Source organism: Heterodontus francisci, chromosome 19, assembly GCF_036365525.1.
Source record: "Heterodontus francisci isolate sHetFra1 chromosome 19, sHetFra1.hap1, whole genome shotgun sequence".
In the NCBI taxonomy this organism is placed as follows: Eukaryota; Metazoa; Chordata; class Chondrichthyes; order Heterodontiformes; family Heterodontidae; genus Heterodontus; species Heterodontus francisci.
In genome coordinates, this window is record NC_090389.1 from 43732378 (window position 1) to 43750666 (window position 18289).

General features: G+C 44.1%; 1 protein-coding gene across 3 annotated transcripts in view; it reads right to left on the minus strand.

The window, feature by feature from the left end:
* LOC137380038 (chemokine-like protein TAFA-1) overlaps positions 1-18289 on the minus strand; it is a 563202-nt gene that overhangs the window by 492360 nt on the left and 52553 nt on the right. The window lies entirely within an intron of this gene.

The following is an 18289-nucleotide window of genomic DNA, read 5'->3' on the forward strand; positions in this document are numbered from 1 at the left end:
ACCATTTAGATAATATGCTTCTTTTTCATGCTTCCTGCCAAAATGGGCAATTTCACATTTTCCCACATTATACTCCATTTGCCAGATCTTTGCCCACTGACTTAACCTATCTATGTCGCTTTGTAGCCTCTTTATGTCCTCTTCACAACTTATTTTCCGATCTATTATTGTGTCATCAACAAATTTAGCAATCATACCTTTGGTCCCTTTATCCAAGTCATTTAGAAATTATAAAAAGTTGAGGCCCCAGCACTGATCCTGCAACACACCACTCGTTACATCTTGCCAACCAGAAAATGATCCATTTATGCCTACTCTGTTTCCTGTTAGCTAGCTAATCATCCAACCATGCGAATATGTTACCCCCTACACCATGAGCTTTTAGTTTGCGCAATAACCTTTAATATGGCACCTTATCAAATGCCATCTGGAAATCTAATTACAGTGCATACACCAGTTCCCCTTTATTCATCGCACAGGTTACGTCTTCAAAGAAATCCAATAAATTGGTTAAACATAATTTCCCTTTCACATAACTATGCTGGCTCTGCCTGATTACCTTGAGTTGTTCTAAGTGCCCTGCTATACCGTCTTTAGTAATAGCTTCTAACATTTTCCCTATGATAAATGTTAAGCTAACTGGCCTGTTGTTTCCTGCTTTCTGTCTCCCTCCCTTTTTGAATAAAGGAGTTACTTTGGCTATTTTCCAATCAAATGGAACCTTCCCCAAATCGAGGGAATTTTGGAAAATTAAAACCAACGCATAACTATTTCATTAGCCACTTCATTTAAGACCCTAGGATGAAGTCCATCAAGACCCGGGGACTTGTGAACCCACAGCTCCAACAATTTGCTCAGTACCACTTCCCTGGTGATTGTAATTTTCCGTGACTTCCTCCCTCCCTTCCATTTTCTGGTTTACAGCTATTTCTGGGAAGTTACTTGTATCCTCTATAGTGAAGACCGATGCAAAATACCTGTTCAGTTCATTGGCCATCTCCTTTTTTTTCCACTATTAATTCCCCAGACTCACTTTCTATAGGACCACGCTCACTTTGTCAACTCTTTTCTTTTTTAAATATGTATAGAAACACTTACTGTCTGTTTTTATATTTCAAGCTAGCTTTCTCTCATACTCTAATTTTTCCCTCCACATCAATCTTTTAGTCATTGTTTGTTGTTTTTTATATTCTGTCCAATCTTCTGACCTGCCACCCATCTTTGCGCAATTTTTCTTTAAGTTTGATACTATCTTTAACTTTCTTCGTTAACCATGGGTCCTCCCCTTGGAATTTTTCTTTCTCGTTGGAATGTATCTATTCTGTGTATTCTGAAATATCCCCTTAAATGTCTACCATTGCATCTCTATTGACCTATCCCTTAACCGAATTTGCTAGTTCACTTTAGCATGCTCTGCTTTCATGCCCTCATAATTGCCCTTATTTAAGTATAAAATACTAGGCTTCGAACCACTCTTCTCTCTCTCAAACTGAATGTAAAATTCAATCAATCATACGACTGCTGCTGCCAAGGAGCACTATCACTATGAGGTCATCAATTAATCCAATCTTGTTTCACAATACTAGGTCTAGTATAGCCTGTTTTCTGTTGGCTCCAGAACGTGCTGTCCCAAGAAACTATACCGAAACCATTCTATGAACTCCTCATCTAGGCTACCTTTGCCTATCTGATTTTTCCAGTCTATATGTAGATTAAAATCCCCCATGATTATTACCGTTCCTTTCTGACAAGCTCCCATTATTTCTTCCTTTATACCCCATCCTACAGTGTGGTTACTGTTAGGGGGCCTGTACACTACTCTGACAAAGTAACTTCTAGCCTTTAGCATTTCTCATCTCTACCCAAACCGCTTCTACATCCTAGTTTCCTGAACTTAGGTCATCCCTCTCTATTGTGTTAATACCATCTTTAGTTAACAGAGCCACCCCTCCACCTTTGCCTAGCTTCCTAACTTTCCTAAATGTCATGTGCCCTTCAATATTCAGGTGCCAATCTATGTCATCCTGCAGTCATATCTTTGTAATGGCTATCAGATCATATTTATTTCTATTTACACTGTCAGTTCATTAGTTTTGTTTTGAATGCTACAAGCATTCAGATACAGAGCTTTTAGTTTTGTCCTTTTATTATTTTTGTGACATCTTAGATTCGTAATCTTTGTCCCTTCCTGTCATGGTCTGTTTAAACATTTCCCATATTAATACCTTTCTCTCTTGCCTTGTCTCTACTCTTTGATTGACCACATCTTCCCAAATTTGATCGCTTGGCCCCACTATTTAGTTTAAAGACATTTCTACTTCATTACTTATGCAGCTCGAGAGAACACCAGCCCCAGCACGGTTCAGGTGTAGACCTTCCCAACGGTACAGCCCCCACTTTCCCCAGTACTGGTGTCAGTGCCACACAAACCGGAACCCATTTCTACCACACCAGTCTTTGAGCCACACATTCATTTCTCTAATCTTATTTGCCTTATGCCAATTCGCACATGGCTCAGGTAATAATCCAGATATAGGCAGGACAAGGAAAGTGGTTGTGCATAGCCAGTATGAGGAGCTAGGCACCAAGAGATTATTACCTCTGAGGTTCTACTTAATTTGGTACCTAGCTCCTCATACTGACTATGCAGAATCTCTTTCCTTGTCCTGCCTTTGTCTTTGGTACCTACATGGACCATGACAACTGGATCCTTCCCTTCCCACTGTAAGTTCCTCGCCAGCCCTGAGCAGATGGCCCGAAACCCGGCACCAGGCAAGCAACACAGCCTTCTGGACTCTCGCTCTTTGCTGCAGCAAACAGTGTGAATCCCCTTCACTGTACTGTCCCCTACAACTGCTACTTTCCTTTTTTCTCCCCTGCTTGAACTGTTTCCGGTACCATGGTGCCATGGCCAATCTGCTCATCTGTTCTGCAGATCTCGCTTTCGTCCACACAGACAATTGCAAAGGCTGAGGCTTCTCCACTACTGTCTGCTTGTTCCTTTTACCTGCCTCACTCATGGTCACACCCTCCAGTCCCTCACCGCTGACCAAAACAGATGACCTTATTCTCAGGGGTGTGACCGTCTTCTGGTGCAAAGTGTCCGGTATCTCTTCCCCCTCCCTGATGTTGCGCAGTGTCGGCATGCAACATTCCTCTATCTCCTGTAATCAGTGACCAAGAAATACAGAAAACTGTTCCTCCAATTTTCACATATCCTATCAGGAGGTGTCTCATCTTTAATTAATGCTGTCCAAGACAATCACTTTAAGCATTAAACCTGTACTATGCCACTTTGCAGGACGATACTACAATACAATAGTGTCCATTCTGCAGCTGTGTGGGCAGCCTGATCCTATATCCTAACACTTACAGCAGGCATCTGAAGGGAATACTGGAAAGATCACATAAACTATCAGGAGAGAGGCCAGCATCATAAAAATAAGGTCTAGCCATTCCACTTGTGCAGGGTCCTGGGCTGTGCAAAGGCAGGCCTGATATTAGTAGTTAGATCCTGTATACACTAAGAGACATTGGTCTGCAGATCTTGCATTCCACTTTTCATCATCTCCAAATGATTCCCCCAAGGCCTGAAGGCCAGTATTCAAAGAATCACTTTAAATGCAAGGCCTGGTCTGGAATAATCACAGTCGGGAGGACAGATGCAGACATTCAAAGTGTCATCACTCACTCAAGGTAATGTTGAACAGCATCAAATCCTATTTGAATACTGGGACTGTGGGACCCTTGCTGTCTGCTTCAAGTCCTCATAGATGGAGCCACTCCAGCAACTTTCCTTTTAGAGCAGGACCCAGAGATCTGAATTCACTGGCTTGGGATCTAGGCCCTGACTTCTGCAGAGCTTCTGCTCTTCACTGCATGGTTTCACTTTCATCTTGGTCTCCTCTGGGTAATGAATAAAGTAGGGGCACATTGAAAAAAACTGCAAGGAAAGGTCAGGGGAGCAGGGAGTTTACTTTGTGAAATTTAACTCATAAGTGCAAAGGGATATGTTTTGGTAGGAAGAATGATGAGAGGCAAAATAAATTCACTGGTACAATTTTAAAGGGTGTGCAGGAACAGAAACACCTGGAGGTGCATGTATCCAAATCATTGAAGGTGGCAGAAGAGGTTGAGAAGGCTGTTAAAAATCCTTGGCAGTGTACAAAAACAAGGAAGTTATGCTAAACCTTTATAAAACACTGATTAGATCCCAGCTGGAGCAGTGTGTTCAATTCTAGGCACACATTTTAGGAAGGATATCAAGGTCTTGGAGAGTGCAGAAAAGAGATTTACTGGAATGTTTCCAGGAATGAAGAACTTCAATGGACAGACTAGAGAGGCTTAGAGAAGAGAAGATTAAGAGGAGATTTGATAGAGGTGTTCAAAATCATGTACAGTTTTGATAGAATAAATAAAGAGAAACTTTCCAGTGGCAGAAGGCTTGGTAACCAGTGGATACAAGTTTAAGATGTTTCAGAAAAAGAACTAGAGATGGCATGAGGAAAATTCTTTTTCTACACAGCATGTTGTTATGATCTGAAATGAACTGCCTGAAAGGATGGTGGAAGCAGATTCAATAACATGATTCAAAAGAGAATGGGATAAACACTTGATGGGTAAAATTTTACAGGGCTATAGGGAAAGAGTTGGGGAGTGGGACTAATTGGATAGCTGTACCAAAGAGCCAGCACAGACACAATGGGCCAAATGGCCTCCCTCTGTGCTATTTCATTCAATGATTCTATGAGTCTTGGGGGAAATTTTTGTTTGCATACAAAGCAGTGCTATGCAGACTATGTAGCTTCCCCAGGGGCAGGCAGTGCCAGCGCTGCCCGTGCAGATTTCTCCATTGATGTCATTGAGAAAACCTGCATGGGCTCTGTGGGTAGAGGCTCACAGTACTGTCTGCCCCCAGGAAATCTACATAATCTACGCAGTGCAGCTTTGAAATGTTCTTACGTGAATGAATTTTTCCTCCCAGCACTTTCAGGAGATGGCAATTAATGCCACAGCCACCTGTCTCCAGCAAGGGTATAGGGTGTTTCACATTCTTTGTGGGTTACTAACCTCTGACCCCAAATACACCATCCTTCCTGTTCTACAACTCCATTTCAAGAACATGCCGGTCTGGCTCTCCGATTTATCAATTCGGTGGCCCACTTATTGCCTAGCTTGGCTGCTTCTTCCAGTGCTCCCATTGTCCATTTATGCAGCAGATTTTGAATGCTGTACCAGGTCTGTGTCCTTTACAGGTATTTTCTTGTTCCCCACCATTCTAGGGCCTCTTCCACCCTGTCCCCTCCCCACTGGAGTAATACTGATTATGTGTGATAGTTCAGAATGGGTGACAGCAAATGGGCAGCTTGTTTTACATCACAGACTATTTTCATTTTCATTGAATTCCCTTTTGCTCAAAGTCAAAATTATCCACCCCCTCCCTCCTCCCACTTTCCATGGCCCATATGGAGTCTGATTCCGACCCCTATGCTATTTTGTGCAATCATGCTCTCGGGATTTTGGACCCTCCATGCTTAATATGGAATTTAGAATGTGATTTATTTTTTTCCTTCAAGGAGTGTTAATTTCACACATTCACCAGCCTTTGGGGAAAACATTAATTTCTGAATAATGTTAATATAAATTATATTCCAAATGTTTGAATTTTTAATATCTAAATACTGAAACTATATTTCAAAAGCAATTATAGGCATCCAATTTTATAGTACGGAGCCCTTTCTCTTTGATGCCTAGTAATCTATGTTTCCAGTACTAATTTGTGCTTAGCTGCAGATAGATGCATAGATGCAAATTGAGGTAGCATTTATTGGTCCCTTTACCCGAGTTGATATTTTACTCGTCTGGCACTGAACCAACCGCTGTCATTTTGTGATGGATTTCGCTGGGAGAATGACCATGCATTTTCCATAATGGACGATTTTCTCTGGTTTTTGTGTTAGAGACATCTTAAGCACAGGAGGAAAATTTTCTTTGAATACTTTCTACAGCAAAATCATAAATCCATTTTTTTTAAATGCACTTACAATTTTGCTAGAACTATGAAACATGAAAAAGCTTCCTCCTAGGTTCATAATGCCGCAAATAATAATATAGCCCGCATTTTGTGATCAGCAGTGAAGGAACAGTGCTCACTATCCCTTATGCTTACAGCTGCCCACAGACTTTCTGTGGGCTTTTCAGATGCCAACCTCTACAATCTATCAAGACTGAAAGTGAAGACAAAAACACATCACGTCCTAATCAGAGAACTCCTCTACCCTAATGATGCTGCACTAGTCGCTCACATGGAAACTCAGCTACAATGACTCATGGGCTGTCTCTCCAATGTCTGTAACCTGTTCTCCTTAACTATAAGCGTTAAGAAAACCATGGTCATGGGACAAGGTGTTGCATCTCTACCCCTGATCACACTAAACACCCCCCCACTAGAAGTGCTCAACAAATTCTGTTATCTTGGGTCCACAGTGACAGACAATCTGTCCCTTGATGCAGAGCTCAATACACACATAGGGAAAACAGCTACCACCCTTGGCTGACACACATGGGATAACATCAAGCTGACCCTTAGGACCTTGCTGATGGTTTATAAGGCCTGTGTTCTCAGCACCTTGCTGTATGGATATGAAACATGGGTGACTTACAGCTACCGGGAAAAGAAGTTCAATAATTTTCATCTTCGCTGTCTGCGGCGCATTATTTGCAGGACAAAATCACAAACGCAGCAGGCCTTGCAAAGCTAGAGCTCCCCAGTGTATTGCACTAATCAACAGAGGGAGCTTCAGTGTATCGAACACGTCTGCAGGACGAAAGACGGTCACATATCCAAAGACCTTTGGAAGTTTTCTTAAATTTTTTTTTTAGGAAGCCTTCGTACCCCAGGCCCCTTTTATTTTGCTTCAGGGGGCCTTTATTCCCCAGGCCCCCTTTATATACATTTTAAATAAATAACTTTATTAAAAACAGATAAATAAAACAAAACAAAACTCCAAATTAAAATGCCTTTCTTGGCATTGATGATGCACTCCAGTCCCTGCAGTTGCCACCAGTCGCAGAAAGCCTCAAGCGTATCGGCGGACACTGCATGCTCCTTCTCCAGGGACACCCAGGCGCGAACGTAACCTTGGAAGAGGGGCAGGCAATCAGGGTAGACGGACCCCCTCAATGGTCTGCTGCCTGGACCTGTGAATTGCCATCTTGGCCCAGCAACAGACCGATGAGAAGATCCTCCTCCCGGCCCACCCCCATCCGCACCTGGTGCCAAAGAGTGAGGAGCGTGGGGCTGAAGTGCAGCCAAAACTTGAGGAAACTTTAAATAAAGGGGCTGCAACCTTGCACACTCCATATAAATATGGAACACTGACTCATTCAGGCCACAGAAATGACAGGCCTGGGAGTCCGTGAACGTACTTAAAAGTCGAATTCATGGGACTATCCTGTGCAGCATCCTCCACCCCAGGTACGTTATTTGTAGGGTGAGGTAGCCGGCCAGTGGGGCACCCAAACTCCGCTTCAAGGATGCTTGCAAGCATGACATGAAAGCCCTAAATGTTGACTATCGCACCTGGGAGTTAGTAGCTGGCGAAAGAGGGAAATGGTGACACATCCTGTGGACTGGCATGCACTACCGTGCCGACCAGTGGCTACAGCAGCTTGACAACAGGCATCAATGCCAAAAACAATTCACAGCATCACTTGACAGCTTCACGTGCAGCACTTGGGGCAGAAGCTGCATCTCAAGGATTGGCCTTCACAGCCATCAGCAAAGGGGCACCAAAAGAAGACACCCCATGTAAATGGATGTTTGCTGTGTGTCCATCATCTTTTGTAGATGAAAGGATGGCAACTGTGGGCAAGTACAGCAACTTTACACTCTTCATGTGTTTCAATGCTGAATCTATTGTCAAGGAACCGGGGTATTGAAGCCATGTGCAGGAGTCAGGCAAATCGGACAGCAACTTCTGGAATTGCATATTTAACTGCACATGTATGGATACAGGAAGTTGGCGTCTGATTTACTCCATAATTACTTTGAGCACTGATAGCCTCACCATTATTCCTATGACAAATTCCAGACCCTTATTACCAGAGTAATTTTTCTCCAATTCTTTTCCAGCATTGCTGGCTTCTCTTTATATCAGACCCTCATAACTCATTAAAAGCAAGTAAAGCTACAAAAATATGTTATAATAGGCTGATCAACTGTGTGATAAGAATTAAAGATAGATATGGGATAACCCCTTCAAAGTCAAAATTCATACTAAACCTGGTGCCACGCATCGGCTATTATTGAGCACCCTGATAGTTCTGATTCTAGTTGAATCATAAATTTTATTTGAAATGTAATCAATTACAAATCATTCAAAGTGGTTATCTTTGTTTAGTTTTATCAGCATTTACTGCATTAACAACATAACTTGCATTGTGCTTTCACGTTGAAAAGGTCTCAAGGTACTTCACAGATGCATTATGAGAAAATGGACACCCAGTCAAAGCAGATTAAGAGGGATTACTAACAGCAACTAAGGATGGACAATAAATTCTGGCCTCGCCAGTGATGCCATCATCCCAAAATGAGCATATAAATGAAATAGAAGAGCGCATGAGGTCAGAGTCAGAGGAATGCAGAGTTTGGGATAAGGGTTGCAGCACTGGAGGTGGTTACGGAGATAGGGAGAAGCAAAATCATGGAGGGATTTAGCCACAGGTTGAGAATTCTAAGTTTCAGATGATGGGAAACCAGAAGCTAATGTAGGTCAGTGAGGATAGGGGTAACGGGCAAGTGGTACCTGATGTGGAATAGGATGTGCACAGCAAAGTTTTTAATGAGTCAAATTTATGGAAAGTGAAGGATGGGAATCATCCATGGATGATCCTTATTGGAGTAATTGAACATGAAGATGAGAAAGGCATATATAAGGATTTCAGTAGCAGATGAACTGAAGTAAGAGTGGAGGAAGGCAATAGTACAGAGATAAAAATAGCTTGTCTTCATGATGGGAAGCTTACAGGGTCAGAAACTCAATACAGGTCAAACATTTAAGCATCAATTCTATACTAAATTTAGAATGCTTCCTCCCATGAAACCGCATATAACTTAATGATAAAGAATGATGCCAAATTTGCGTTAACAATAGCAAATATATGCATGTGGATGTTGCTTTCAATCCTCCAGGGCAATCTGCATCAGAAGCAAGTGCTCCATCACTTACATTAGATCACCTCAAAAAACATCAAGACAGGTGAAGCGTCAGTAGGGGATAGACACTATGTTGTGATTAACAATCAGTAGAAGGACTATTTCAAAACTCCAATACTCATACATAGCTTGAAAATAATTTGAAAGCAAAACGGTTGTAATGAATGTCAATGCATCTGACATTTATTGGAACTATTTTGTGTTTTTAAGCTTTCACAAATACTATGTTCATTTTGATTTCTGAATTTGGATAGATTTTAAATTCTGTACATTGTACAGTGGAACGCTGTACATTGAGGAAACCAAACAGAATTTTAGAATTGCCTGTGTGCGTCAGCAGCAAGGGTATTGAGTTCTGCACCATGTGTTTGCACGTTGCATTTGACTAGAGTGGCATAGCCCTTTGTAGCTAACAAATCACAGCCAATCAAATGGATGTTTTATGGCACTATAATCAGTAGTTACTGAGATATTTGTATAGCATTTTGACAGATCCATATTAAACCTTAGAAATAATTTCTCCACATTTTACCACCATAGACAAAATTAAATCATGCTCTGAGTACAACAGCACAGCATGCTGTTTAGGTTATGCAATCCGAGCTTGTGAAGTAGGCACAAAGATGGAAAATGGTCATGTCTAAATTATGCTTGTAGGTATTACCGTATGGCAAAGCCAATTAAAACTGGAGGTAGGAAAAAAAAATCAGAGCAGTGACAATAGAAACAGAGGTAAAATCTGCTGCAGATCAACAATAAATTATAATATGCATATATAACTCATTTGCTTAATTTGTCTAGGGTAAACGTTCCCCAGCAAACAAGTCACTGAGCTGTCATGCTTGATCGCCATTGATCCAGGCAGTGGATATGTTATATGTCAATAAAAAGGGAAGGGATTAATTTACAGTATTTAAACAAAAACAACCTCTTCAAAGGAGTTTAAAAGTTATTTATTCTTGTTAAAATTGAACACTGCCTATCCATACAAACAAACAAGATCTAAAGCAAAACGAATCTTAGTCTAAAATTTGGCCAGTTCGCATTGGAAAACACAAGTTCTTCTCCATTTTAAGACAGTTCAACAACTTAATCCAACACAGAGAAATAAAACCCTTAATTAACCCTCATCACTTGGGATTGGGCCATGTTTTGGTACAGTTCATCATTTTAAGAGGGGGGCTTAGTCAGAGAACAAAGTTACACATATGTCACATCTCAGGTTTTGCAAAATAAGATGGTTGATACTGATTGCTAAAAATAAGCAGATAGATTACTAAATTCTTATGACTGGAAGGTTAGTCATCATTAACTGCTGGTGAAGGCATCTGGGTTGGAGACAAATTCCAAGTTGTCAACATGAATTTAGATTAAAAACTTTGCATTGTGTCTATATTTCTAATTGTAACCACAAAAAGCAACATGAAAAGGAACAGAAATTATCTAAATATGGAAAAAGAAAATACTGAAGTAATTCTACATCTATCTCATCCTAGTCTGTTTGTGACAGCTGAAACACCAGGTTTACTATCAGATTCAGGCAGTCAGGGCGAGTTTTGACTGAGATTAAAACATTTCTGAATTTAGCAACCCTGTCGAGGGTCCCGGTGGAAGTGGGTGCCTTCACCCCGCTCGTCACGTGTGTGGCAGGCTGACCGCGATCACACAGCGGGTGGCCAATTATCATAAAAGAAAGCATGGGGGCCATCCAATTGTGCGATGTGGCAGGCTCAGAGGCATGGATTGCAGCTTCAGATGACTCCAGAGAAGGTGCTCATGCCATATTTATAGGCCTGCTTACATTGCAGCCTTTGAGTATTTACTTTTTGCTGATCGCTGCTGGATCTGGTGCAATGACGACTCCTGGACCACACAACCCCTCCCCCCACTCCGTCCGGAGAAGGACATTGTACTATGACAGAGGCAAGACATTGGGTGGTTCCACGGTTTAGCGATGCCACCCTGGAGATTCTCCTCCAGGCTGCAAGGGAAAGGCGGGAGGTCCTCTTTCCAAGAGATGGCAAGAAGAGGTCCTCCAGCCTGACCTGGATAGAGATTGGAGAGGAGGTCAGCAGCTATGAGGTCACCCCCGAACATAGGTGCAGTCAACGACCTCCTTCGTTCTGCCAAGGTGAGCGCTCCACACCTCTCTCTTCTTTGGGGCTTGCATGTGGCCACACGGGAGGCAGTGCAACATTGGGCGGGAATCACCACAAAGGCGCTGACAAAGGGGATTAGGCATCATCACATCCTGGCAAAAGTAAGGCTGCATCTCAACGACAGGTCACCTTCTTTCACAGCTCACCCTCATTACATCCCAAGATCGGACATCAGGAGGAGCCACATAGGAAGCCCCAGCAGGGGTCAAGGGGCTGCCACTAGCAGAACTGTCCTGCCACTCTTCCTGTGAGCTCTTACTATCTCCCTCTTTCCAGGACAACCGGGCCCCTAACAGGGAGACCTCAAGGACTGACGGAGGAATTCCAGACATACGGCTTCTATTGATGGCTGAGGAGGAGGCAGCAACCCAGGGCAGCCGCTCAATAGCGGATGGTGAGACTGGAGTCTTTATGCAAGGGAGTGAGGATTGTCTTCAATTGACATCCAACACATTTCTGGAGATCCACATCATGAATGGTTGGCACGACAAGATCCGCACTGCCTAAACCACACGTTTTGTGTTCTCTCATGCAGGTTGGTATCTGCAGGAGGCTCCAACTGAAGGGGGACAACCTCTAAGGAGGAGCAGTCAGAGGATGTGCTATCACATGATTCTCCTGTACCTTCCACCAGTGCAGATATTTCCGCCTCAGTGGGTTTCCGCTCAGTTTTAAAATTAGGGCCACAAACTGGTGACAGCACCACACACGTGCCCGAGCAGTTGGCTGAGGCTGAGACAGCCGAGGCCTCTGACAGTTGGAGGACTGTGTTTGGCCAGGCCCATGCTGAGCCCCAGCCTGATGAGCCTCTGGTGTTGACAGCACAGGGCATGCTGGAGTTGCAAGAGAGGTAAGGAAACATCTGGCGGAGATGCCAAAGGTCATGCACAACCATGAGTGGACAATGGAGGAGTCCATCTATGCCATGATTGCTGCCAGGCTTCAGGTGTGAGAGTGCGTGGCTTCCTCCATCGAGAAGTTGGCCACCCTCACAGGCAGCCAGATTCCACAGATGCGTGCAGACCTGCACTCCATCACCTTGGCCCTGAGCTCAATGCAGCAGTGACAAGGCGAGTTAACGACAAGGCACCTGAAGTCTTCTCCAGGTCCTTGTCCTTCTCTGGTCAGCAGGGAGGATCAAGTAAGCCTTGAAAGGGAGGAGGAGAGGCTCCCCTCAGGGCACCCCAATTATGGACACCAGCTCCTCAGCCCCTCTGCCAGAAATCCCAGCTCTAGTAGCTACAATGCCTGAGGAGAGTCCTGTGCCTGTGCAAGAAACCCTCAAGCAACCAGGGCCCTCCAGGCCTCAGACAGCCAGAGGACAGCCGCCAAAGTCATCCCAGGCCAAGGGACAGCCTGATCGGCAGCCTGCCTCCAGCCCAGCTGCTATCACAGGGGTCACAATGCATAGAAGCACACAAAAACATATTAAGAAAAGCAGGCAGACATACTTGGGTTTTCAAGGGTATTTGACATTTGCCATTTGTTTACTGTTATAAAGTTCCATCGTTATTGCAGTTCACATTCATTGTTGGAAAATGCTTATTCTTTCATGCCTTAATTGTGAGATGCTGCCTTCATCATTCTCCCTCATTGGGCTGACAGTGTAGGCACAGCCCTCATTTGGTAAGCGTATCAGATGTGCCAAAGCGCATGGTTAAAGCTGGACGCTAGGCATGGAATTCAGATAGAACGGAGGTGACAGACTGAATACCTGGAGGTGAATCTTTATTGAGTTCACTCTGAGAGGCCATCATGGTGGCTGGAAGAGGGCAAGTATGAGAGTGTCTCTTGCTTCCAAGGCCTGTCACTCAATGTGCCTGGTCTCCAGTGCAAGAGGTTCAACATCCAGTGCTGCCTGCTCAGCACCCTCCTCACCATCCTCCTCATTGGTTGAGGACTGGCAATGAATCATGTCCTCTTCACACAATATGCTCCCTGCAGTGCTAGATTGTGCAGAGCACAATAGACCACCATGATACGCGAGACCCTCATTGGTGTATTCTGCATGGCTCCACTGAATCGATCGAGGCAACGGAATCTCATTTTCAGCAGCCCAATGGCCTGCTCAATGGTCACTCGTGTGGAGCCGTGGCAAGTGTTGTACCTCTTTTCTGCAGTGCGAGGGATCCTCACAGGTGTCAGTAGTCATGTCTTCGATGGTTAGCCCTTGTCTGCGAGAATCCTTCCCTGAAAGCAAGCACGGGGCCTGAAAAGCCATGGCACCTGTGATGTTGAAGTATGTAGGCACTGTGGCTGCTTCCCAGGAAGTGGGCACACACCTGCAGGAAACACTTTTGGTGGTCACATACCAGTTGAACGTTGATGGAATTAAAGCCCTTCCTGTTGACGAAGGCGATTGGCTAGTCTGTTGGAGCCTTGATGGCTGCATGCGTGCAATCGATCACAACTTGCACCTCGGGAAATCCAGCGATGGGCCCAAAGCTGATGACCTGCCCTGCCTGACTGTCAGGCTCATTCCGGTTAGCACTCAGTCACCGGCCCTCTTGAACAGGGCATTGGTTATCTCCTTGATGCTGCGGTGGGCGGCTTCCTGGGAGACCCCACACGTGCCCGGTGGAAACCTGGAAAGATCCAGATATGTAAACGTTAAGTGCCACGGTGATCTTCAGCGCTACTGGCATAAGGTGACCACCGAACTCCACAGGTCACAACTCGTCCTGCAGTATGGCACATAAGTTGGTGAGGGCCTCCATGGAGAGTCGCAGTCTTTGCTGACCGTGCTGCTCGGACATTTGGAGGTAGCTGAAGCAAGTCTCTGGCGCAGGTGAGCCCTTCTTGGCATGTCTGACTGTTGTCGCTCTCATTGTGGAGCTTCACGGGCAGGCGCAGCTGCATTCTTGCCCTCCTTCCTTCGGAGGCACTGCATCACGCAACAGGGGACCAAAAAGACAGGATATATAAGACCCATGCCAAGCTGATCAGTAGGCCTTCAGAGTGCTGTCCTTGCAGAGACAAAGTTACTTTGGCATCTTTGCCTTTGCTACGCCTCTCGGCTTGCGCATTAATGGTCCTCAGTGCCCACCCTTGCTGAGAGCCAGCCCAGTACCTAGTAGTGCGGCCACCCAACCCTCTCACCCAGTAATATGGCCACCCAACTCTCTCAACTGAGAGCAAGCTCACCGGCTACTGCCACCAAGACCAAGCCCAGCCGGTACTGCCACCCGCGACCAAGCCCACCCTTGCAGAGTGCACAGCACTGGAGGTCGACAATGGCCTCTGCTCCCCCCTCTTCCCCTATCCAGTGCTCGTGCAGCCTTCTTGTCACGACACTGAGGCCTCGCTTCAGTCCCGCCACCTTTCAAGGGCCAGAGATCCGAAGGCACTTTCACTTAATTCCAAGCCCCCCATTGAATTGCTATCAAATGCATGTAAATTTATTATAACTACATGTTCAGAAATTCAAATGGCAGCCCCATCACATCGGGGTGACGACACTGCCTTGGAGCTTTCCCACTGCTAATTAAATCTGGAGCCGACGTTGGAATTCCGGGCGGACGCATCCGACACTATTCTCCAGCCCCCACGCCTCCATTCCCACTTCAAACGGTGTCACTAAATCCAGGCCATGATCTGGGTACAGATCACTGATCAGTTGGGCACTTTCACAATAAACTGGCATGAAAAACATGATTAACTGTGAAATAAACCTTGTTCTTATTAAAATGGGTTGAGAAAATTATTTAATTACATGGGAGGTCAGTTGAGTTAAGACAGTGAGGTCATGAGTAGAAGTCAACTTGGCTAAGAGGTTCTGAGAGTCGAACCATCTGGGCAAAACCTTGCAAGATCCAAGATTTAAATTCCAGCAATCAGCAATATATAGGGAACTGTGTGGGCTAAGAAACCAATTGTAAAAGAATTATCATTGACCATTTTTAAAGAGCTGCTATTGCAAAACAGTTCCAGTTTGGATTTTAAAGATGAAACCTTTATAATCTCACACGGTTATGAATTTTCACCTGTTACTAGGATTAGTCATAAGCAGTTTCTACTCCAATACTAAGTGTAATGGAGGGAGACGAGTAGACAATTGATAATCACCAGGGTAATTTTCTCTGCTACGGTTGGGAATATTCAGATATTTAAAGCATATTGCGTCTCCTCTCATTGTTGAAAAAGCTTCCCATCTCCTAATTCAGTGCTAAATGTGGTGGATTGCTCAACTGATCTTTTTCTTTTAAAACTTATTGGCAGGTCAGCATTATTGCAATAATGCCAGAAAAATAAAATAAAGACTTACGTTTATATTGCACCTTCAAGACCTCAAGACATCCCAAATCGCTTTACAGTCAATGCAGTACTTTAAGTATAGACACTGTTGTAAAAGAGGAAACACAGCACCTAATTTTCACATAGCAAGTTTCCACAAACAGCAATGTGATAATGACCAGAGAATCTGTTTTTGGGATGTTGATTAAGGGATAAACATTGGCCAGGACATTGCTGTTCTTTGAAATAGTGCCATGGAATCTTTATCATCCATTTGAAAGAGCAGACGGGACCTCCATTTGATATTTCATCCGAAAGACGGCACCTCAAAAAGTGCAGTACCCCCTCAGTACTGCAGTGGAGTGACAGCTTATGTTTTTGTGCTCAAGTTTCTGGAGTGGGACTCAAGCCCACAACCTTCTGACTCAGAGGGGAGAGTGCTACCAGCTGAACCATGGTTGAGATAGAGGACTTGAAACAGGTGGCTAAGGCAACCCTACTGGGAAGGAAAGTCACTGACACAAAAGAACAACTTTTCAAACCACTGATAAAAAGGAAGCCATGTGTCCCCCTAGAGTCAAAACAGGGCACACGGAAGTCAAAGGCCTAGATTTTAACCTGGAGCTAAGTTCCATTTGGAGACTGTTGTGGCACAAAGAACATGGCAGAACATGTTTCCCAAATATCCGGCAGGATTTAAACTGCAGGGCTCCTTTAAGTTTTTCCCTGTTGGTTTCCTGCTCCCAGGCAGCCAGATTGACATAAAAACAGAAAATGCTGGAAATACTCAGCAGGTCAGACAACATCTGTGGAGAGAGGAGCAAAATTGACGTTTCAGGTCTGTGACCTTTCATCAGAACAGACTGGAGGCCTTTTGGTGGGGAAGCCTGCTTCACACAGCCAGTGCCAGAAGAGCAGCTAGGTATATTAGGGGAGTAAGAGATTGTTGGGGGGAATGGGTGGGGGGGGGGGGGGGGGGGGTGGGGGTGGTAGTGGAGGTCGTCTGAAGGTGGTTGTGGGGGAGCAAATGGTGGTCATGGTGGGGGGGGGGGGGGCAGATAGATTACTGGGGTGGGAGTGGCATTTATTGCGTAGCTTGTTGGGCTGGGAGAAAATACTGCTGTTCCTGCTGGCCTACAAGCAGTGCTACAAAGGCAACTACCTCACAGATTCAGGCCCTCTCATCTCGTTGCAGCTGCCAGGTTTCCAGAAGCCTGGGAAATGGATTGAAAAGAGAATGACTGTTAAAATGAAGGCAGGCAGCCTCATTATAATATTTAAATGACAAGTTTTCTTCTCACAAGTTGCCCATCCCTTGGTCCCATTTTGCTAAAACCAGAAGTGGGTGGGTCCTAGACTTTTTTTTTGCAATTTTAGGTCTGACACAACCTCTACCCACCTGCTTTTGGGAGTTGGGATTCAGCCCAAAAGTGGCTAACTGGTCAGAAGCAAGGACACATCAGACTTAAACAAAAATACTTTTGAAGACTAAAAGAAAGTAACTCTCAAGAGAACAGGGATAAGTACCACGATCCTCTAAAGGCAAACAAAGCCGCGATGAGAGCAGTCAAAAGTTTAGGAGAGGAATGGAGGCAAATAACTGTGATAGAAACAGTCAAATCTTTAGCTACATTCAGGTGAACTCCCAGATCATGGCAAAATGTTTTAAATGGCTACTTTATGTCAGTCTTCACTCCAATAGACAAAGCTGCCATTAATGCAATATACAGTTGATGTTAAAGTTCTAAATGTCAAAGTGGATGCAGATGTAATCCAGGATCTAATATCGGGTATCTGATACAGCTGCATTCACCCAAGGATGCTCAAAGGGATGGGAGTTATACTGTGAGCCCCTTGCTTATGTATCCAAAAGCTCACAAGGGTTGTGGTTGTTCCCATAGACTGGAGGGAGATTTATGTTATTTCCCTTTTTGAACATAGGTGCAAGTCAGAATTGAGAAATTACGACCCAGAATTTGCTGGAGAGGAGCATCGAACAGTGTGCCCTGTGAGCTGAATTTTTTCCTCACCCTTCAATTCGAAAAGTTTTTGTGCTGCAAATTGCTCGAAGAGAGAGTTGAAAACAGTGCAGCAAGATCAATGGGCCTCTGGGACATTGGTGAATGATGAGACCAACAGTCTATCTCCTTGAATTGTGTAATTTCACGATAAAGAAAGGGAGAGAGAAAAGATGGAGGAAGAAATAGGGCGAATTAGAATCAAATTCGATACAGAAAGAGAAAGCGAGGCATAGAAAGATTGTATTGATATAAAATAAGAGACAGAAGGGAAAAGGCAGAAAAAAAACTAAAAATTAAAATTTCAATTTTAAAAGGCCTCTAGGAACTATTTACTAACTCCAGCAGTGAGACTCCACAATTTCAGTTGTTCCCTTTCTGCGCATCCAAGGTTGAGTGGCATTGCAGTCACATAATTCTGGTCATTAAAGGGATCCTTGTGTCATTACACACCAACTCTAATTTGTTTTAACAGTGCAAATGTAGCAATGTAAAGAAACCCATGGGGAGGTTGATGGCAAGTTCTTCTTCCTTATGCACTAATAAGGGTGTGCGCATTCAACTCGCCATTAATTTGCCAGCAAATTCTAGGCTTATAGACCCATTAGCTTGATTCTAGCATTAGGAAAGTTGCTAAATAGAAAATTTCTCTAATTCTATAA